At 38.9% G+C, this 23186-nt stretch overlaps 1 protein-coding gene across 1 annotated transcript in view; it reads left to right on the top strand.

The window, feature by feature from the left end:
- The window catches only part of LOC128687001 (putative neural-cadherin 2), a 1231968-nt gene that overhangs the window by 167975 nt on the left and 1040807 nt on the right, over positions 1-23186 (top strand). The window contains exon 2 of the mRNA XM_070082105.1: positions 11059-11092. The gene's annotated coding sequence lies outside the window, so the exon portion shown is untranslated. The remainder of the gene's footprint in view (positions 1-11058; positions 11093-23186) is intronic.

Here is a 23186-nt window from a genome sequence, read left to right as displayed (position 1 = left end):
TGGATGACTACATAGTAGGAACACTTCATTCTGATGATAGTAATGTACAGCCTGCCACTGAACAGCACGAGGCAGGGACAGGAACACAATGAGAGCAAGAGAGTGTGATGGTGGACACACTAGCTGAGGTTGCCAGAAGGGCCCACACGAGCAGGGCAAAGATACTCATCATGGGGTATTTCAACTAGAAGGAGATTGACTTGGAGAATCTGGAGCCACATGAGGAGCCAGAGATGTGGAGAGCCAAGGTACTGGAGGTAGTACTGGAAAAACTATGTACCAACATGTTAGGGACCAAACGAGAGAGAGAGGACACAATGAACCTGCAAGGCTCGACCTCATATGCACCTTGAGCAGTTAAGACATAGGGGATATCACACAGGAATGGCTCCTAGGTGCTAGTGATCATGTAGTCTTGAGTTTTGAATACATAATAGAGTTAACATTGAAGGACGAGAGAAGCCAGACTTTTGAAAAGGGGACTACAAGTATGAGGCAATTCCTACATAAGGTGCAGTGGGCAAGCGGGCTAGAGGGAAAGACAGTAAACGAAATGATGGAATGCGTGTTCACAAAGTGCAGGGAATCAGTGGAGAAGTTCGTACCAAAGGGTAACACAACGGGTAGACCAGAGTGAGCCCATGGTTCACGAGGAGGTGTGGAGAGGCCAAAGCCCAGTGTGCCAGAGTTTGGAAAAAAATAGAAGGCAAAGGACCTAGGAAAACAGGGAGTTGAGCCCAAGAGCCAGCAAAGAATATGCATGGATAAGGAAAGAAGCCCAGCGTCATTACAAGAATGACAGCATCAGAAGCTAAATCTGACATAAAATTATTATACAACCACATGAGGAGGAAAACAACGGTTAAGGACCAGTTAATTAGGATAAAGAAGGAAAGGGGGGAGTTCACGGGGAACGACCACGAAACATGTGACGAGCTCAGCTCGCGATTCAAGGAGGTATTCATAGTAGAGAAAAAGAAGCTTCCTGCAAGCCGAGGTAGTAGGGTGCACGAACAAATGCTGGACACTGCACACAATGGAGGAGGTGGTGAAGAAACTGCCAGAGGAACTAGATACCTTGAAGGTGGTGGGTCAGGATAATGTCTATCCTTGGGTCTTGAAGGAGGGGGGCAAATGCACTGTGTGTGCCACTTACAATAATCTCCAGTAAATCTATCGAAGGGATAGTTCACAGAAGACATGAAACAAACAGGCGAACGAGAACCAGGGAATGCTACAGTTACATCTAGACAGGCTACAGGCCTGGCCTGACACATTGTTCCTGGAGTTTAACCCTACCAAGTGCAAAGTTATGCAGCATGTGAAATGACAAAGAAGACTGCAGATGGAGTATAGGCTCGGAAAGGAAGGATTGCAAACCTCACTCAAGGAGAAAAACCTTGGGTGAGTTTCACACCGAGCACATTTAAGGCGCACAACCAAATAACTGCTGCAGCATATGGGCGTCTGGCAAATTTAATAATAGCTTTTCAACATCTAAGTAAGGAGTCATTCACGACACTACACTGCGCACGTCAGGCCCATATTGGAGTTTGATAAAGCACCCGTATGGAACCCACACCAGAGGATTGCCACAAGACTAGTCTTGGAGGACTGTGAGGAGAGGTTAAGGACACTTAATCTGATGACACTGTAGGACAGGCCTATAGGGGATATGATAACGACGTACAAATACTGAAAGGAATTAACAGGGCGAACAGGGCCAGAATCTTTTCAGATATGAGCAACATGAACAAGAGGGCACACCTGGAAGTTGAAAACTCAGATGAGTCATAGGTATGTTAGGAAGCATGATTAGTTTTAAGAGGTACGATAAAGCTCTTCAAGCCAGGAGAATGGATCTTTTAGCGACCAGCGTAGAGACGGGGCCAGGAGCTTTGACTTGACCCCTGCAACCACAATTAGGTGAGTACACACACACACACACACACACACACACAGATCTTCAACACATCCATTGAAACTGGGCAACTACCTGAGGTATGGAAGATGGCAAATGTAGTCCAGTATTTAAAAAAGGAGACAGACATGAGGCATTAAACTACAGACCTGTGTCACAAACGTGTATAAAGTCATGGAGAAGATCATCAGGAGAAGTGTGGTGGGGCACCTGGAAAGAAACAAGCGTATAATCCTTGTGTGCTGATGATGTGAAGTTAATGAGGAGAATCAAATCGGTCGAGGATCAGGCAGGACTACAAAGAGACCTGAACAGGCTACAAGCTTGGTCCAGCAACTGGCTCCTTGAATTTAACCCTGCCAAATGCAAAGTTATGAAGATCGTGGAAGGGCAAAGAAGACCTCAGACTGAGTATAGCCTTGGTGGTCAAAGCCTGCAAACCTCACTCAAGGAAAACGATCTTGGGGTGAGTATAATACCGAGCACATCTCTTGAGGCGCGCATAAATCAGATAACTGCTGCAGCGTACGGCCGTCTGGCAAACCTAAGGATAGCGTTCCGATACCTCAGTAAGGAATCCTTCAAGACTCTGTACACCATATACGTCACGCCCATACTTGAGTATGCAGCACCAGTTCGGAATCCACACCTGGTCAAGCACGTCAAGAAATTAGAGAAAGTGCAAAGGTTTGCAACAAGACTATTCCCAGAGCTAAGGGGATTGTCTTACGAAGAAAGGTCAAGGGAAATTGGCCTGACGACACTTGAGGACAGGAGGGTCAGGGGAGACATGATAACGACATATAAAATACTGCACGGACAAAGACAGGATGTTTCAGAGATGGGACACAGAAACAAGGGGTCACAATTGGAAGTTGAAGACTCAGATGAGTCAAAGGGATGTTAGGAAGTATTTATTCAGTCATAGAGTTGTCAGGCAGTGGAATAGTCTAGAAAGTGACGTAGTGAAGGTGGGACCCATGCATAGTTTTAAGGCGAGGTTTGATGAAGGTCATGATGAAGGTTATGGAGCAGGGAGAGACAGGACCTAGTAGCAATCAGTGAAGAGGCGGGGCCAGGAGCTATGACCCGACCCATGCAACCACAAATAGGTGAGTACACACACACACACACATGAAGAGGACCGATTCCTAAATCTCCTCGTTCTCTTCTTCCTCAATCTTTCCTATCTATCTCCATCTGAAGATATCATCACACATTTAAGCTGTCCGGGAAGGGCGGTAGTGTTACATCTTAGCTTACTCGGAAGTCAGAATTACTTTACATTTTATGCGTCATTTTCGTTCCCATCAACAAAAAATCATATCAAATTCTAATTAAGTTCATCGTGTTTCTAGTGACTTTGTTATAGAGTGTTATATAAAATTGCAACAGCAGTTGCAGTGTGATCTTTATTGGCTATTGCAGGAGGATGTCGTGGATAATAAAAGTAATCATCGATTGGTACAAGTTTGGACTGTTTATTAGGATCTCACTTTTTTAGACGTGCTGTCATTGTAGCAAGGTTTCGCTCATGATTATGAAGAAGCTCTACAAATTGCGATGCGTTGTCTCAAAAGATTGTCCTGGAACTTGGCTTTTCTTCACTATTGTCCAGCGCTGTTTGACCCTTGTGGGTTTAGCGCTTAGTTATGATTATAAAAAATATCGTCATCAGCCTGTCATTTGCATCCATAACATAGTCTTAGACGTTCTCAAGTTTCTTTGGAAGCATCACACCAGTGATATGATGCTTCCAAAGACGTAAGCGAGAAATATAACACCTCATGTGCTTCCATGTTATCTCACTGTAGTGAAACTATTTGTCTAACTTGACAACTTTTGTTGTCAAGTTAGACAAGTTAATATGATTTGACAAATTATTAGTAAGCATGGGAAGTACTGCTTACACTAAAAAGCAAAAAATTACAGAATCTATAAAACAATAAATCTAGTTATTTCTGTTTGACTATAGATGTTTGTAGCTTGCAAAAATTTTTTACTTTGATTTGGTACAGCCGCACGGATTCGAACGTTCCTTGAGAGCCTTCAGCCATCTCGTCCAAATCAACATCAGTATATCACCTTGGCGAAGAACATCCAATAAGTGACTGTCACTGGAAATGAAAACCTAATTACTAGACTGTCGATTTTCAAAACTGCTCGGCGAGTCCTCGTGTTAGGTTACGCTACAAATTTTTCTGTCGCCATAACGTATTGTTGTAAATACTGGCGTTATGATGTGTTACAGTTCGTTAAATTTTTCTTATAGACGACAGCTAAACGTATTAGGTGTTAGGTTACGCTACAAATTTTTCTGTCGCCTTAACGTATTACTGTAAATACTGGCGTTATGATGTGTTACAGTTCGTTAAATTTTTCTTATAGACGACAGCTAAACGTATTTTAACCTAACTAAAGCTTATCGAGAAATATACTTAACATCGCATTTGAGAGAGAGAAAAACCGATGTTTGCTTCAGGAAGACGAGTTGCATTGCCAGACACGTAGCATTCTTTTATTTTTTTATTTTTTTTATTTATAATAATTTTTATTAGTTTGTAAGCTAAGGTTTCCGAGTCAGACAAAGAAAAAGAATTCGTAGATTTACAGGAAACATTTAAACATTCGAGTTTGGAACCGAGTGAGGAACTTAACGTAGTAAACAGAGAATAGGTTGCAATGAAAAATAAGTGATGGATCTTTGTGCCATCCTCTTAAATTCTGGGTGGAGTTCACACAAATTTACAGCAAATTTCTCGATTTTCGTCATTTAGGTTAGATTACCCTTTACCAAACATTATAACACACCACAAGAGCAATAGAAGGCTATTAAGTTACTTCTGACGCGCGAACATAAAACAGGAATCAACTAGCGCACTAGAAAGATCAGTGTCGGATATCCACTATCTGAGACTATATTATCACTCAGCCATATGGCTGTCCTAGCAACAATGACATGCTGTTTTATCACGAGGATAGACTGGTTGGTGTCTTAAGGTAGATGAACACTGTTTGTATTTCATTCATACACTTCCTAAATTCAAGTAAAAATAACTTATTTAAATTTTATATTCGAGCAAAAGTACTGGAACACATAAGTTTGTGGTTATATTAATTGTACTGAGGGACAACAGTCACGATACAGTGGCTGGAACAATTTACAAATAAACCAGTAGTCGTCTATAGTTTCCTCATTACAGCGTGAGTTACTTGGGAATTAATGGATAGTAATTTGAGTCGATGAAGATTCTATGTATATAGTTTTGAAAATTCACTGCATCCTTCTTTCCGATATCAGATACCTTAATACACAAAAAAATAGTAACATGAAAAATTCATGATGTTCAACACGGTGAAAAATTAACTCGTCTATTTTCGTTTGATTTAAAACCAAAAATACAAATTGAGAATATCCGAAAAATTATTAATTAATATACAGATGAAGGTGAACCAGACATACAGGGAAAAATTATTGCTTTACTAATTCAGTTTGAGGACTTCATGAAATACATGACCCAATACATCATCAAGTTTTTACCAAATTTAAAAAAAAAAAGAAAATAGGATTAATTAAGTTCTTAGAAATTTGCATTCGTTAAACTATTCAATAGATTTAAATGTGGTTTTTAGCGTGAAGTTAATTTTGGCTTCGTTTAATTTATCTATTAATATGCAATGAGTGCCTATATTAAAGGACAGCTGTTGCGTAAATATTCTATAATGTAAGTGTGTGTGCTCATCTAGGCGTTTTTGCTCCAGATTGTGCTCCTGTGAGCTGCTGTTTAGAAGTTCATGGCCCAAATATCCCTCTTTCCTGAGGTTCGGCAATTGTGCAAACCAAATAATGACGTTGATTTTTTTAGCAAACATGTGTATGTTTACTTCGTGACATAAATATGCAGGGAACAGCCAAGTTAGAGCGTCTAGATAGAGAACGCTAGACTCTGGCTCAACTATCCTGGTGTGTTGGTGGCTTCTTGCAGCCATCTTTTAAATTAAGAGCAGCAGCACCGTAGGCTGCACAGCGGTCGCAAAACAAAACAGATCCACTTAAATGTTTCACTCTGGGGACGACATTCTTCTTGACGTAAACTTCATACTTTTGTTCAGGGGGAGAGAGTGGGAAAGAGAATGAGACAGAGACACAGAGAAAAGAGAGAGAGGGAGGTAGGGAAAGAGGAAGTGGGAAAGAGAGGAGGGGAGAAAGAAAGAGGGTGGGTTTATGGAAGGGGGAAGGGGTGATGGGAGGAAAGGGAAAGATGAAGAAGGGACAAGACGAACGGACACCTATAACTCCCATTATTTTCACTTCATACCAAATCACTAAATTTAAAACACTTGAAGTTTTTCCATCAGTAATAGGTAGTAAATGCTTGCAATAAAATTAGTTCAGTAATGAGTAATTTACATTAAAAAACCGCAGAAGTCATTTTCACACAAATGCATTCATTGATTTTTATGTAATAATGTTGGTAGAATTACCGACAATATGTAAAGTAAAAGGACACACTTTACTGATTTTTATGGAATAAAAACTTTGCCTTCTTATGGTCAACCTGCACTCCATAAACATAACCTAGCAAACAAAATGAAAATTCGAGAAACTTGCTTCCCAGTCATCTCTCTGAATATACTACTATTTTTTTTTTTTACATGATCGCGGAAAAAATTTTTTTATGTATAACTAAGACTGTTTATACCTTTGGTTTTAATTTCGTATTTTATTATTTTCACAGATTTTTTCAAAATGTAAAAGGCATTACATCTTGTAGCACTCCACAAAAATAAATATTACACACACACACAAGTTGATTTGAGTTCATATTTTTTTTATTAACACATCGGCCGTTTCCCACCAGGGCAGGGTGGCCCGAAAAAGAAAAACTTTCATTATCGTTCACTCCATCACTGTCTTGCCAGAGGCGCACTTACACTACAGTTATAAAACTGCAACATTAACACCCCTCCTTCAGAGTGCAGGCATTGTACTTCCCATCTCCAGGACTCATGTCCAGCCTGCCGGTTTTCCTGAATTCCTTCATAAATGTTACCTTGGTCACACTCCAAACAGCATGTCAAGTCCCAAAAACCATTCGTCTCCATTCACTCTTATCTAACATGCTCACGCATGCTTGCTGGAAGTCCAAGCCCCTCGCCCACAAAACTTCATATACTCCCTCCCTCCAACCTTTTCGGGGACGACCCCTACCCCGCCTTCCTTCCCCAATAGATTTATAGGCTTTCCAAGTCATTCTACTTTGTTCTTTTCTCTCTAAATGACCAAACCACCTCAACAGCCCCTCTTCAGTCCTCTTGACTTTTAGTAACTCCACATCTCTTTCTAATTTCCACACTACGAATTCTCTGCATAATATTAACACCACACATTGCCTTAGACACGACATCTCCACTGCCTCCTGCCGCCTCCTCGCTGCACCATTTACAACCCATGTTTCACACCCATATAAGAGTGTTGATACAATTATACTCTCGTACATTTCCTTCTTTACCTCCATGGATAACGTTCTTTGTCTTCAGATACCGCAATGCACCACTCACCATTTTTCTTAATTCTATGGTTTACCTCATCCTTCATAAACCCATCTGCTGACAAGTCAACTCCCAGATATAAGAAAACATTCGCTTCTTCCGTACTCACTCCCTCCAATGTGATATGAAATTTTTCTTTATCTAAATCGTTTGATACCCTCATCACCTTACTCTTATCTATATTCACTTTCAACTTTCTACCTTTACACACCCAAGCTCGTCCACTAACCTTTGCAACTTTTCTTTAGAATCCCCTAAAAGCACAGTATCTTCAGCAAAAAGTAACTGTGTCAACTCCGATTTTGTATTGATTCCCCATAATTTAATCCCACCCCTCTCCCGAACACCCTAGCATTTACTTCTCGTACAACCCCATCTATAAATATGTTAAACAACCATGGTGACATTACACATCCCTGTCTAAGACCTACTTTTACTGGGAAGTAATCTCCCTCTCTCCTACACATCCTAACCTGAGCCTCACTATCCTCATAAAAATTATAACATTTAGTAACTTTTTACCTATTCCATACACTTGCAACATCTGCCATATTGCTCCCCTATCCACTCTATCGTATGCCTTTTCTAAATCCATAAATGCAATGGAAACTTCCAGACTTTATCTAAATACTGTTTACATATGTGCTTCAATGTAAACACCTGATCTACACATCCCCTATCCATTCTAAAGCCTCCTTGCTCATCTGCGATCCTGCTCTCTGTCTTACCTCTAATTCTCTCAGTAATACACTTTACCTGGTATACTCAGTAAACTTATTCCCCTATATTATTTAAAATCTCTTGTCCCCCCTCCCCTTTATATAAAGGAATTATGCATGCTCTCTGCCAGTCCCTAGTACCTTCCCCTCTTTCATATATTTATTAAATAAAAATATTAACCACTCCAACACTATCTCCCCCTGCTTTTAACATTTGTCATGATCCCATCAGTTCCGGCTGATTTACCCCCTTTCATTCTACGTAATGCCTCACGCACCTCCCCCACACTCACATCCTGCTCTTTTCACTCCTAAAGGATGTTATACCTTCCTGACCAGTGCATGAAATTCTGCCTCCCTTTCTTCATCGACATATAAAAATTCCTCGAAATATTTCTGCCATCTACCCAGTACCTTTAGCTCCCCATCTACTAAATTCCCCTACTCTGTTTTTAATTGACAGATCCATTTGTTCCATAGGCTTTCTTAACTTGTTTATCTCCAATTTTTTTTCTTATTCTCAGTAAAAGTTCTTGTCAGCGCCTCTCCCACTCTATCATTTGTTCATTTTTTGAACTTTCTCACCACTCTCTTCACCTTTCTTTTATTCTCCATATATCACTTTTGCTTTGTAAAAAACTCTCATAAGCTACCTTTATCTCTCTTATCGCACCCTTTACCTCATCATTCCACCAATCACTTCTCTTTCCTCCTGCACCCACCCTCCTATAGCCACAAATTTCTGCCCTACATTCTAATACTGCATTTTTAAGACTATCCCATCTCTCTGCACCCCCCACCCCCCACTACCCATACTTGCACTAGCCCACCTTTCTGCCAAAAGTTGCTTATATCTCACCCTAACTTCTTCCTCCCCTAGTTTATAAACTTTCACCTCTTACTTACTGTTGCCATTTTCCTGTTGTCCCATCTACCTCTTACTCTAACTGTAGCTACAAATAGATAATGATCCGATGTATCCGTTGCTCCTCTGTAAACATGTACATCGTGGAGCCATCAACCTTTTAAACACCAATACATAATCTAACTACGTTCATTACGTACTATATAATATCTTGTATATGTACTTATTTATCTTTTTCATAAAATATGTATTACTTCTTACCAAACCTCTTTCTATACATAGTTCAATTAAAGGCTCCTAATTTTCAATTACCCCTGGCACTCAAAATTTACCTACTACTCCCTCTACAACATTTTTACCCACTTAAGCATTGAGATCCCCAACCACAAGTGCTCTCTCACTTGGTTCAAAGCTCCCCAAACACTCAACATTTCCCAAAATCTCTCTCTCTCTCCTCTACACTTCTCTCTTCTTCAGGTGCATAAACACTATAACTTAGTTTTCACATCCAACCTTTATTGTACTCCACATAATCCTTGAATTTATAAATTTATATTCCTTCTTTTCCTGCCATAACTTATCCTTCAATATTATTGCTACTCCTTACTTATCTCTCTCTTAGAAACCCCTGACCTAATCCCATTTATTTCTACCCACTGAAACTCTCCTACCCCATTCACCTTTGTTTCACTTAGGTCCAGAACATCCAGCTTTTCATTCATAACATCCACAGTCATCTCTTTCTTATCATTTGCACTACAACCACACACATTGAAACATCCCACTTTAACGGCTTTCTTCTTTTCCTTTTTAGTAAGCTCCCGGCATTTTAGTTGACTTTCACAAAACGCATGGCTTACGAAGGAAAGATTCTTATTCCACTTTCCAATGGATGTGAAAGGAAAAGTAATAAAAACAAGAACTATTAAGTTAAAATCCAAGAAAACTCAGATGAATGTGTGTACATAAACGTGTGCATGGATGTGTAACGTGATTTAAATATAAGTACAAGTAGCAAGACGTACCCGAAATCTTGCATGATTATTGTTTATATATATATATATATATATATATATATATATATATATATATATATATATATATATATATATATATATATATATATATATATATATATATATATGCTTAACAATTCCCAAACAAGCGAAATTATTTACTTATCGCGGGTCTAGCTCCGTGGTAAAGTACTGTGGACTCTGATACAGAGTTAGCAGGTTCGAGTCCTGCTGTGGACGTACAGACAATGTTTATATATATATATATATATATATATATATATATATATATATATATATATATATATATATATGCAATAAGATCACAGTAAACAGGTGATTTCAAAATATGCAAAACAACCACTCTGAAAGAATAGAGAAATTCCAAGCGCTTTCGTGACTACTCACATTATCAAGGAACTATGAAAGTGAAGCATCCAAGGAAGCTATATAAGGGGTCGGCCAGCACCTCACTATCAGATCCCACAACGGTTAAACACGTGACGCGCGGCGAGCCAACTTGGACAGGTCCTTTGCAAAACTCACCCCCAAGCTATTTATTTGTCCAGTGTATTATTAAATTCTACCCAAATTCTATTAATTATAAATGGATCTAATTTATATAAACCAAAGGAAATATTCATATTATTGTCAAAACTGCTTTTTATGAAACAAGATTCAATTATATTCCTGTCGACCATGGACTTACTTGATACTACTTTCTCAACTTTTTGAAAATCAATTGGATGGTTAAAATCTCTTACATGAATAAATAGAGCATTGGAATCTTGTCCAGTTTTGCATATATATATATATATATATATATATATATATATATATATATATATATATATATATATATATATATATATATATATATATATGAAAGCAGGGACGACTGCCTCACGCAGGTTTCCTGCCTCTCTTATGAGAGTCACAATTTTCTTATGTATTCTCACTTGGCTCCTTTTCTTCCACTTGCAGATAATCTGAGAGGCTGAGTGACGTGCCTTACAAGGTGAGTTAACACCTGTGGTCCACCACTCAGGTGAGTCAATAACACCTATGGCTCATCAACAAGGTGAGTGTATATTGTACCTGCACTCCATTATTGAGGTGAGTGTATATTACCTGTGGTCCATCATTCAGGTGAGTGTATAGCACCTGTGGTCCATCGTTCAGGCGAGTGTATAGCACCTGTGGTCCGTCATTCAGGTGAGTGTATATCTCCTGTGGTCCGTCATTCAGGTGAGTGTATAGCACCTGTGGCCTGTCATTCAGGTGAGTATATATCTCCTGTGGACCATTCAGGTGAGTGTATAGCACCTGTGGCCCATCATTCAGGTGAGTGTATATCACCTGTGGTCCATCACTCAGGTGAGTGTATAGCACCTGTGGCCCATCATCCAGGTGAGTGTATAGCACCTGTGGCCCATCATTCAGGTGAGTGTATAGCACCTGTGGCCCATCATTCAGGTGAGTGTGTAGCACCTGTGGTCCATCATTCAGGTGAGTGTATAGCACCTGTGGTCCATCATTCAGGTGAGTGTGTAGCACCTGTGGTCCATCATTCAGGTGAGTGTATAGCACCTGTGGTCCATCATTCAGGTGAGTGTGTAGCACCTGTGGTCCATCATTCAGGTGAGTGTATAGCACCTGTGGCCCATCATTCAGGTGAGTGTATAGCACCTGTGGTCCATCATTCAGGTGAGTGTATAGCACCTGTGGTCCATCATTCAGGTGAGTGTATAGCACCTGTGGTCCATCATTCAGGTGAGTGTATAGCACCTGTGGTCCATCATTCAGGTGAGTGTATAGCACCTGTGGCCCATCATTCAGGTGAGTGTGTAGCACCTGTGGTCCATCATTCAGGTGAGTGTATAGCACCTGTGGTCCATCATTCAGGTGAGTGTATAGCACCTGTGGCCCATCATTCAGGTGAGTGTATAGCACCTGTGGTCCATCATTCAGGTGAGTGTATAGCACCTGTGGTCCATCATTCAGGTGAGTGTGTAGCACCTGTGGTCCATCATTCAGGTGAGTGTATAGCACCTGTGGTCCATCATTCAGGTGAGTGTATAGCACCTGTGGTCCATCATTCAGGTGAGTGTATAGCACCTGTGGTCCATCATTCAGGTGAGTGTGTAGCACCTGTGGTCCATCATTCAGGTGAGTGTGTAGCACCTGTGGTCCATCATTCAGGTGAGTGTGTAGCACCTGTGGTCCATCATTCAGGTGAGTGTATAGCACCTGTGGTCCATCATTCAGGTGAGTGTACCAGAAACAAATCACATACCCGTGATTGGAGTGTCAGTATATAATTAATTTATTATTCCGCAAAATTTATTCAGAATTACCGTTCATGTACGGGGATATATTTTTAGATTAAAAATAGTGACGCCCTGAAATAGTTATTTTTTTCACTAGGAGACAGCTCATTGTATTTGTTTTAAATGGTTGTAATACTTCTAATCAGAGACCATAAACAGCAAGAGTGACCGAAAGGTGTTTTTTCTTTGGTAATTTTTTGTTACAAATTTTTTTTTATATATTTCGTTTGTATTTTAGTTGCTACCAGGTTTTAGGAAAATAACCAGTTTTTTCTTGTGTTGCTTCGTTGTTGTCCGATAACATTTTAATATCATTTCGGATTGACGATTTATTTTTTTTTAGCTTATTGCTTAGGAAAATGAAAGTTTAAATTTTTATTTTGTATTGTAGCGCTTGATCTACAAATTTTGGAATAAACTTTTTGCTTTTAGATTAATAAACAGGCTCAGTTTCAAACTTATTTCGGATTTTCACATACTCGTGAATGCCGCTTGACGTTATCCTCAGTCATGAGTGAGATGCCACGCTTTAAAATTTCCATAAATCATTTTTTTAAAAACCAATCCTCCAGATTCGGTTTAAAATGAAAGACGCAGTTTAGAGCTGTTCAGTAGTTGGCTTATTATTCTTTGCAAAATAATTTTGATGAGAATGTTTCTTTACTTTTAATGTCATACTTGCATTTTTTTGGGGGGTGGGGGCCCCAGGTAATAACTATGATATATATATATATATAATATATATATATATATATATATATATATATATATATATATATATAATGTGAAAGTCGATATTAAATATTTATCAACCTCATTCTTTGTCAAATAATTTAAAAGTTTACATTTATTCTTTGGCAGAATAATAATAACTGAATTTTTAACATAATTATATCGTCCTTTGGTTATAAGGTAGAAATTTCGAAGGTGTTTGGCAAAGTAACATTAAAGACTTTAAAATTACATTCTTCCTCCCATTTCGTTGAATATGCTTTGAAAAAAAATATTAAAAAACTAAACTTTTTGTTCACTGATGGGTCAAATAGCGAGGCTGATATTGGTTTATCGCTGGGTGAAAGACTTGCTGATAGCTCCCGAATGAGTCTCCTGTGTTCACTGTGGGGCTCCACTCAGTCCTCGCTGCTCTCATCCTAATAGCTAGCTTAGTTCGATCTCTTTTTCACTGTCTACTGAGATTAACAATGTACTCTGTCTTCTCTATCCCAGTATGCCTCACTTTATCCTATGGTCGAAAAAAAATCAGGAGTGATTTGTCCAAGAACGAACATAGAGTTGTGTTGGTTCTCGGGATATGTTGGTGACCCGAGAAATGAAAAGGAAGATGGCGAGGCAAAGGTTGCAATAACTTGCGTGTTCTGCAGCAGACGTTTACCTAGGAGTTACTTCATAGGACACACACAGATATGTTCTTGAGAAGTACCATACCCAGTAGGTCCTACAAACAAGAAGCAAGTTGTGCAAGGTTTGGCAGGATGTGGATGTTCGGTCGTCCTTCATCAGGAATCATGACGGTGAAGTAAAGTGGAAAAGTAGACGGAAATGCTGTATAGTGCTAACATTATTGATTACTTTTCGCCCACACAATAGACTCCATTAAGCCACAAGAAGTGTGCTGCGAGCAACTAACTAAAGCCCATTTTTAAATGTTTTTCCACATCTTACAGTAGGCCTTTTCTGCTTTTGTTAAATTTTTTATAATTACGGAGGTACTTGATGTTTTAACTTCCTACGATAGTTTTTATTTATGTCGTACATTTTCTTGTAAAAGTAGTTTTTGTGTTACATTTAATCTCTGTTTTTCTTAGGTGTGTACGTGTGAGGTGTATATTCTTTTTATTATTCCAAGAGTGCTGAATGACATATATGGTCAAGGCGCTTTTTAAATTACAGAATAGCTAACCAACCTACTACCTATCCTGGCGTTGGGTTACCCTACTATTGTGGCAGGGTTGGTGCCATAATCCCCTATCTCTGTCCCCATCTTTCCTTCTCTCGGTCACCTTACAGCTTTGGTGACGTGACGCTTAAGTGGCCTTGCCATACATCTAAAAATGGAACATCCCATTTCTCGATTTAAAGAGTAGAGAAGATTTTTTCCTGTTGTCAGAATTTGCTGTCTCCTCTAATGTATGGAGCGAATTCAAATATATTTTTGACTTAGAATTAATTAATTTTTATCTAAATTGTGAATTTAAGATTTATCATATTACATTGTCACAATAAGAGGAAATTTATATTGTAGCGAATTGTTCATTTAGCAGAAAATGATAATGATAGCAGTTAATTATTATCATTAGCAGTATTTAATATTAAAAGTACTGTTCACAAGGTTGTAGTGCATTGTAACCAATGTAACTTTATTAGTAGTAATACCGTTATTACTTAAAAAAACTAGTTAGTCTTTTTTCTATAAAAAATATAGCGAGTCTTTTGACGAAGGTTCCTGAAGGTAGATACGAGAATTTCTCTCAACCCTCGCGGGCAGCTACCACCACTGCAAGAGTTGTCAGTTCCCACTGACACACTAACAGATTTTAATAGACTTTCAAATTGTAACCTGTCATACCAACGCCAACGTTGATTTTTTCACGCTTTTCCTTAAGCCCATTTAGTTTAGCTGCCGCTTTACCTTAGCAAACGTAGATTTAAAAAAAAAAACTGTTTGCTGAGGAGGAGGATGGGATGTTTATTTGTCAGGATGACATCAACTGGTATAGATGGAATGTGCTAGCCATTGCCTGAAGGCTGACCATGGTTGATTTACCGCCTGTTTACTAGTCAACCCATTTGCGACATCATCCACATGCTGACAAGCTCACTCTGTGTAGTCTCCTCTCTGAACGTCCTACCTTTAAGGTGCATTCATTCTGGCTTAACTCAAATAAATTTAGTACAGCTGTGGCTTTCCTTTCGTCCTTGCGCTGACCCTACACGCTTGTGCCTCTTACGACATCAACCCAGTGTAACCTGACCTACAGTGGCGCTCACTCGGGCTTCCTCAAGCTGTATTGCATTCCATTAATAATGATAATTTATTATAATTATTATTATTCACTAAAATACTTTAGGAACCTCGAGGAACAACATAGGTTCGGTCCTGACAAGAGTACATAGCCGACCAAGATGGTGAATAAAAATGAAATTGCTTTTGAATATGCTGACTACGACACAAAAGATCCCTGAATGAAATTTGACAAATACGATTGCCCAAATGGGATTTCGAGATGGAACATGCATTATACATAAAAAATAAAGGATTAAGTGATATCTTGTGCATACAAAAAAAAAGTAAAATGGAAAATGGACTCGTACCTATGACGAGAGAGAGAGAGAGAGAGAGAGAGAGAGAGAGAGAGAGAGACGTACGTAGTTTTTCTCACAGACGAATATTGTGATGTTATAATGGATGAATACGAAACCACATGCATAAAGAACTCCGGGTCTTACCGGAATTGAGTCCAGTGGGGAAAGAGAAACTACCGGTGAGAGGGTACCCGTCCACACTACTATTACTGCTGGTGAAAAACTCTTGATTAAAGTTATTGGAAGTATTCATCCCTTTCTCCGATCATATTGGTTTTGCCTTCCATTCAGCAGGTGTTATACAACGCCTGTTGATAGACTCCCGAGTGGCTGTCATCACACATTCAACACAACGCAACCTTTTCAAATCATCCCTTCATTAATGCGACTAATTTTATCATATTTGTATGGGTTATGTCCGAAGACAAGAAGAAAGTCTATTTAATGATGCGAGTTACATGGGTTAACGTCTATCAGACGACGTGAGTTACATAGATAAACGTCTACTAGATAATAGGAGTTACATGGATTAATGTCTACCAGAAAATATTCAACACCCAGGTCAGTGTTTACCAGATGATGTGATGCATATGGAACGAAGTCTGCCAAATGTGTCATTCAGGAATTTCTTGATTGTTTTTTTATTTAGATCCATTTGAAAGATTTTCCCTGAAATAAAAGCGACGGAGATCATTGGCAGAACTCAAGAATAAAGATAAGATTAACAGTATGGTAATTTTAGAGTAGGATGAATCTGGGTGGGGTGCCACAAAGATGCATATTGATACTGCGCCTCTCTTTAATATGTATGATCAGATGGATACCTGAGGGACGTTTCCGGTGGCTAACCCCCTCCCCCGCGACCTGTTCACAGACCATGGCTACACAGAATCCAGCGTACGTCCCACAGCCCGGCTTATCAAGAATTTGAGGGAACTCTTCAATTTCCCCTCTGAAAGACAGCCAGAGGTTTGTTGGTAATTCTCCTTATACACGTCTCTTCCCTGCGTTTTATTGGAGGTCTGCACTGTCTGTCAAGTCTCTTGTTTTAAAAGAGTGATTTTGGTGTGCAGCTTTGGGTCCATTTCCTCCACGATTTTCCGTGTGTAAATTATGATTTACTTTCCTACATTTCTAGGAATACAGTTGAAAAATTTTCAAGCGTTTCCAAGTAGTTCAAATGTTTGACTGAATGCATTATGGGCAGTGAAGGTTCTCTGTATGTTTTCTAACTCAGCAAACTCTCCTGCCTTGAAGGAAGCCGTTAGTGTACAGCAGTATTCCAGCTTGGAGAGTACAAGTGACTTGAAAAGAATCATCACTGTTATTCAGCCTATCATTTTTCCTTGCAGTAGCAATAACATAGCAACATTGTTGTGATACCTGAATATGAGATCTTCTAATATCATCACTCCCAAATCTCGCACATGGGACTTTCGCCCTATTAAATAGTTTGAGTTGTCTTGTACTCTGTCTCAATCTATTTCCTCCATTCTTTCATAGCAGAGCAACAGCAGCTTGTTCTCACTGCACACTATTGTGTCATCAGCAAACCAGGATACAATAATATGGTTTATGTCTTTGTCGGATATAAGAATGAGAAACAGAAATGAGTCGAGTTCTGTGGCTTAAGGAATAGAACTTTTTCTTGTGGCAGCCTCCAACTTCACTTTGTTTACCACTAATCTCCGGGATCTGTTTGTTAAGCATAGTATCCATCTGCCACTTTACTAGTTATTATTTTTCACGCTATCACACCATGGTTGCAGTTGTCGAAGGCTTTAGCAAAATCATTGTACACTACATCAGCATTTAACCTATCTTCCTTTACATTCAAGACCATGTTCTAATGGTCTGGTAATTGTAAAAGGCACTAAAAACCTGCTCTAAATCCATGCTACCCTGGATTGTGCAATTTTTTTGCAATTCCATGTGATTGGCAATCTTCTTTCTCGGGACCCGTTTAAAATATTTTGACATGTGAAGTTAGCGCCACTAGTCTATAGCTTTTTGTTTTGCAAATTTTTACTGCCATATTTGTGAAGTGGGTCTGTGGAATGGCACCTGTGTCCAGGCTCCTCCATAGAATACTGAAGGCCTGAGATAGTGATTTCTTGCAATTTTTGTTGAATATGGAACTTCACGAGTCTGGGCCTGGGGCAGACTTAATGGCCATGCTGTCGACGGCTTTCTCACAGTCAACTGGGGCTAATGCTTCATCAGAAAGTTTGGAGATGTCGGTGGTGTTTTGCATCTTATTCGTAAAAAACATCCGTTAGGGTCTTCGATCTGTAGCCTGATAAGTGAGTAGTTCACTGAAAAGTCATATTGTGACTTCATTTCCTTATTTTCATCAGTGTATCAGTGTACCATGTCCGTTAAACTGGATGAAGTTTTGGCTCAGGATTTTGCCACAGAGAAGAAGTATTTGGGATTTCGTCTAATTTTATGTCTCTGCTGTCTCTGTCTCTCCTGGACTCTCTATGATGCGGTCATTTTGTGCTCGATATTCTCCATTTTCCCTAACCAGAGTTTCCTTTCGTGCTTCAGAGAGCCTGTTTCCTTTAATAAGACCTGTCTTTCAGTAGTCTCCGCCTGTAGAGAGAGCTCCTCTCTGAAGTTTTCCTTTTCTCCTTTGCCTTAGACACTTCGAACGCCCATGAATTCATTCTCCCGAGAAAATTTAGATCCGTGGTAGACATATTGTATACCCAGGTTCTCTCATTTAAGTCACAGTTAATTTGCCTGTGTTTCTCTGTCTCTGGCCACTGTACAAGCAAGTCTGAACCTTAATTAAGATTTCAGTTTTAGATTCTGTTATGTCCCAGACCAGATACTCATTGTTTATAAATATTATGTTTAGGATGTTTCTCTGTTTCTCGGTTCAGGAATCTGCTGGCTTAAGGCGAATTTATTGCAGAAGTTTAATATTTCTGTTGTGTGAGACTGCTGCTCCAAACTAGTTCCAGGTACTCTTTCTGTAATTATAGTCCTTGATACATTTTTCTATGTAAGATGTCTCAAACTGAAGTCCTCAAGCAATAGGATATTTAGGACCAGGTTTGATGGGATTTCAAGACAATGTTCAGTCTCCACTAACTGTTCCTTGATCTGTTGGAAAGTTGTATCCCGTAGTTTATGCAAGCACAACCAGGTTGTGGTTTATGATTATGACTACCAAAACATCAACAGCATCATTAGTTGTGTTCAGCAGCTCAGTACATACGAGCAACTGTAACTGTTTTCTTGATCGCATCTAAATAGGGTATACCCAGAAATCCATATGTCATTGACGAATTACCGCGAAGGCTACAAACATTGTATATGATTGTGAGAAGACTTCTAATAAATAGTATTTTATTGTTTTTCCTCGGTATGAGACCTTACTGATTTGCAGACACATAGTAGAAAATATAACCAAGTCCTCTAATTAGCTGATAATGCGAATATTTACGGAATGATAAAGCGGCTACTCGCTCTAGGAAAACTTACCTCTGTGAATAAAGCGTATGATGAAAGGAATCTGCAAAGATATTTCAGTGTTGAAAAATATAGATCTATCCAAGAGGAGTGACAGGGCACGAACAGTTCTGAATAACGCTTGGGTTTCGTACTTCTATATGAATATAATTGCAAGGACGGGCACTATTATTAAATTCGAAACAGTGTACTGCTCTATTTAGGAGGAAGAGACCTAGGAATGTTAAGACAACAGCACAGACAGGGGGAGCAGCGGTAAATACAATATATGAAAGAGGGAGCAGCTGTAAAATAGAGGAAGGGGAAGCAGCTGTAAAACATGGGAATATATTTCATTTGTGTAAAACGTTGAGCCTGTGAGAACCATTCAGCACAAGGAGTGGAGGCTCTATCTCCGTCCGTTACTCACGAGACATACTACTCCAGCTGACAGTCAGAGGAATTAGAAAGTAAAAACTATAAAATACAGCAAGAATGAAAGGGGGTTTATAATTTGAAACGTTGAGCTCCTGTGTTACAAGGATCAACTTGTATTTTAACACAAGAATCAAAATATTAACAATAATAAATTTATTTCACATTTTTTCCTGGGCTGCTGCAATCGAGCATGGGAACTAAAGCGACGAAGAAATTACATACTAGAAAGAACTCATCGCATGTAAAAACAAAAACATTCCAGACCAAAGTCGAGGCACATGAGAGGACTAGCTTACAGTATCAGTACTTACAGCTTTACTAGCACAAAATGACGGCGTTCATCCCTTCGAAATGTCTGCAGTTACTGAACAGGACAGTTTTTTTTATATGTCTACAGTTATTATGCAAAAGATAAGAAACTGCTTCAATCTGGCAAATTCTTCTTGCAGAACACACAACAGGAAATAATATTTCTCTGCCAGAGTATCAAAAAATGGAACATTCTACCTGCCAGAAACGTTGAACTCTATACTTCAATTTACAAATGGAAAAACTAGCAATACGGGTAGGGGAAACCTTCACAGTTTATAGCCTCTCCTCCCCTCTTCCAAACCACTTCTTTCCACTTCAGCACATGTGAGTGTACGATGAATCAGACGGACAGGCGTTAAATTAAAACGTTAAAAATGGTTCATGGACTTCTACGGTATTACAACCTTAATCAAACACGGTATTCATGTCACGAGTCTAGTAAACATCAGAGGAAATCCACCAGTGATGGTATCTGTGTCAGCAGAGTGAGTGAGTGCACTTTAACAGCATCATTTGATTCCATCAGTTACAAACACAAGGCATTATGAATTTAGGTTAAAAGTTTAATTTACTTGATTTTTTAGTTTTTAACGTTAGTATAGCTCCAGTAAATGGTCATAATAGTATTTATAATGTTATTGATTTTTTTTATGCATTTTTATGATAATAGATCAAGGAAATAAAAATAGAGTTTTGTAGCGATCGTTTTTAACTGTAATGTAAATCTAAATAAATAGCACATTCAACCCTCTAGGATCCTACTGGTTTAGCGCTTCCCATGAATATAATAATAGCTAGGTGTATTTCCGTCGCTGCGCTATCCGAGAAGGGCATCCCGTATACCATAACCCCAGCCCATTGTGCCTCTGCACTCGACTGGATTAGTGCAGAATGCGACATAATTTCATAGTGTAGTTATTTATGTATTAGCGTTTAACATTTGAAAGCAATCAGAAGAGGCATTAACAAGTCATTATATGGATGTTAATATCCAAATTCCTCCACTAAAAATGATAAATTAGGACATACACAGACTAAATCTAATTCAGATCTTACCGAAGGACTACAAAGACTAATACCCTCAAATACACAGGCAGGGGAAGCTTGAAGCCGCTCAGATGTTTTACCATTAAGTTATCAGCATGGAAGGATTATCGATAATAACGTAAAACACTTAGAAATTATCGCTTGAAAAGCAGCATTTCTGTTTTCCAGTTCTTCCAGAAAAGCAAACTGGGACCTACACAAGCTAAAATCAGTCCAAACTTTCCTCTGAGATTGACCAGCTTTTAAGAAAGTAAGTATTGTAAGCTTACTGTACATTGCATACAAATTTTTGACAATGATCTTAAGGGCGCAGCGATAATATAGGCACATAAACAATCCATTGTTGATTTAACGTAGGATAACCAAATAAAGTCAAGTACTGGGGCTCAGAAGAAACATTCTCTAATTATTTTACAGGAACCAAGTTAATTAATAAAACTGACGCAACCTAACATCAAGACATTGTTTCCTTTGAGAAAAACACATCAACACTCTTAAGTTTGACCAGTTATTGCACAAACTTCAACAAAAATTTGTGCCTACCCGTGTCTAAATTTATGAAACGTTCCATCTATTTCATACGATTCCTAAGTCATTGAATAGTGATGCCGTTCACAGTTGTATTTTAATCGGAGGAAAGCGCTAAACACGTAGGAGCCACACAGACATTCAAATTCGATCAAAACAAGGGGAAAATAACCTAGTTCCTTAGATCTAGATAGCCTCACCATCAAGAAACTATGAGGCAGTACAAAACATTTCTACACCATGTTGAAATTAAAAGTGGCAGAATGACACAAACACACTATATGTTGATCAGAGGAGGCTGTTACAGTTTGTACATGCTGCATCATCCTTCAGTGGAATAAAGCCTCCACGACTAGCGCCTCAGCGACCTCGTTTTTATCAGTAAAAAATATCTGAGGTGTATGTCCCAGTGAATACCTGCTTATGCGCCCCCGCTGAGCGCTGCCTGCCGCCCACCGCCACCGTCTGCCGCCCATCTCCCGCCCCGCGCCGCCACTACCCCCCAACACCGTCGCCACCCTTCGTCACTTACCCAGAGAGAGTCCAGGTCACTACCTGTCCGTACTCTCTCCCTCTGGAAATCCATGCTAAGTATTAATTTCTGCACTTACGTTACTAAATTTGAATATGTAGGATATAAAAATGCATGAAAATAATTTTCCTTTGTAAATTTTACAATGACCACATCAATATTTCTTGTATGTGCCTTTTAAACCTTGGCAAAATTATTGATAATTATATTTAGTTCCTTGAGGGAACATAGTTTTTGTTACTGTGTTTCTTCGTGAATCTTTTAAACGTCAATAAAACTGTCTTCCACAAGAAAATTTAAATATATATCTCTTCCTTTCTTCATGTCAGAATATTTACTAGAATCTAAATAAGGCTTATCAACTTCATAATTCATTAAATATTTACGTGGCGGACCCTTAACATGTTGTGCAAAACGTTCGCAAAAACTGTAGTTTTGTTTTCCTCTGTCTGTAAATTTAATTGATCTTAATACGTTTTTTTTTTTGTCTCTTCACTAGTTACTTTTTGTTTATGACATCCTGGCTTCCAAAGGAACATACGGATTACTAAGAGGTAATAACAGACTTAACGAATGAGCAAGATCCTCATCCCCCCTTTTTGACTTAACTGAAATGCAATTCATTTGTTGAACGACCAGCTCTGTATTCTTATACATTCTAAAGACCTTGACAGGATTGTCATTTGTTGTCAGGACACCGGTTTCATCCTTAATTATTTTTGGATTTGCATTATGTGAATATTGAGTGGATGATTCACCTCGAGGAAAGGTAGATTTAACAGAGTCAAGACTGTTCCAGAGGAGGTTGGATCTTGACATTGCTTTCCACCACCCAGTTCTCTTAAAAAATATTCTTCAAGATTTTCATTAAAATAAGACTTTTATTAAAATTAATTCAAATATCCTGCAAATATCACTAATAAGGTTAAACCTATATGATATTCCTTGAGATTCTTAAGGTTAATTCCATTAACCTTAGATATATCAATCATGTTTAAAATTTAAACCTATCTGCATCAGTGCGTCTCTCTTACGTATCACATTTGGTATCCCATCATCCCGCACTTCACGTCTTTTCTCCATTCTCAATGTATTGCTCAACTTTTCCCCTTATTGCTCTTTCCTCCCTTCGTACGACACTC

This window comes from Cherax quadricarinatus, chromosome 7 (genome assembly GCF_038502225.1).
Source record: "Cherax quadricarinatus isolate ZL_2023a chromosome 7, ASM3850222v1, whole genome shotgun sequence".
Classification (NCBI taxonomy): Eukaryota; Metazoa; Arthropoda; class Malacostraca; order Decapoda; family Parastacidae; genus Cherax; species Cherax quadricarinatus.
The sequence above is the reverse complement of the archived record's forward strand: the minus strand, read 5'-3'. Positions and strand labels throughout refer to the sequence as shown.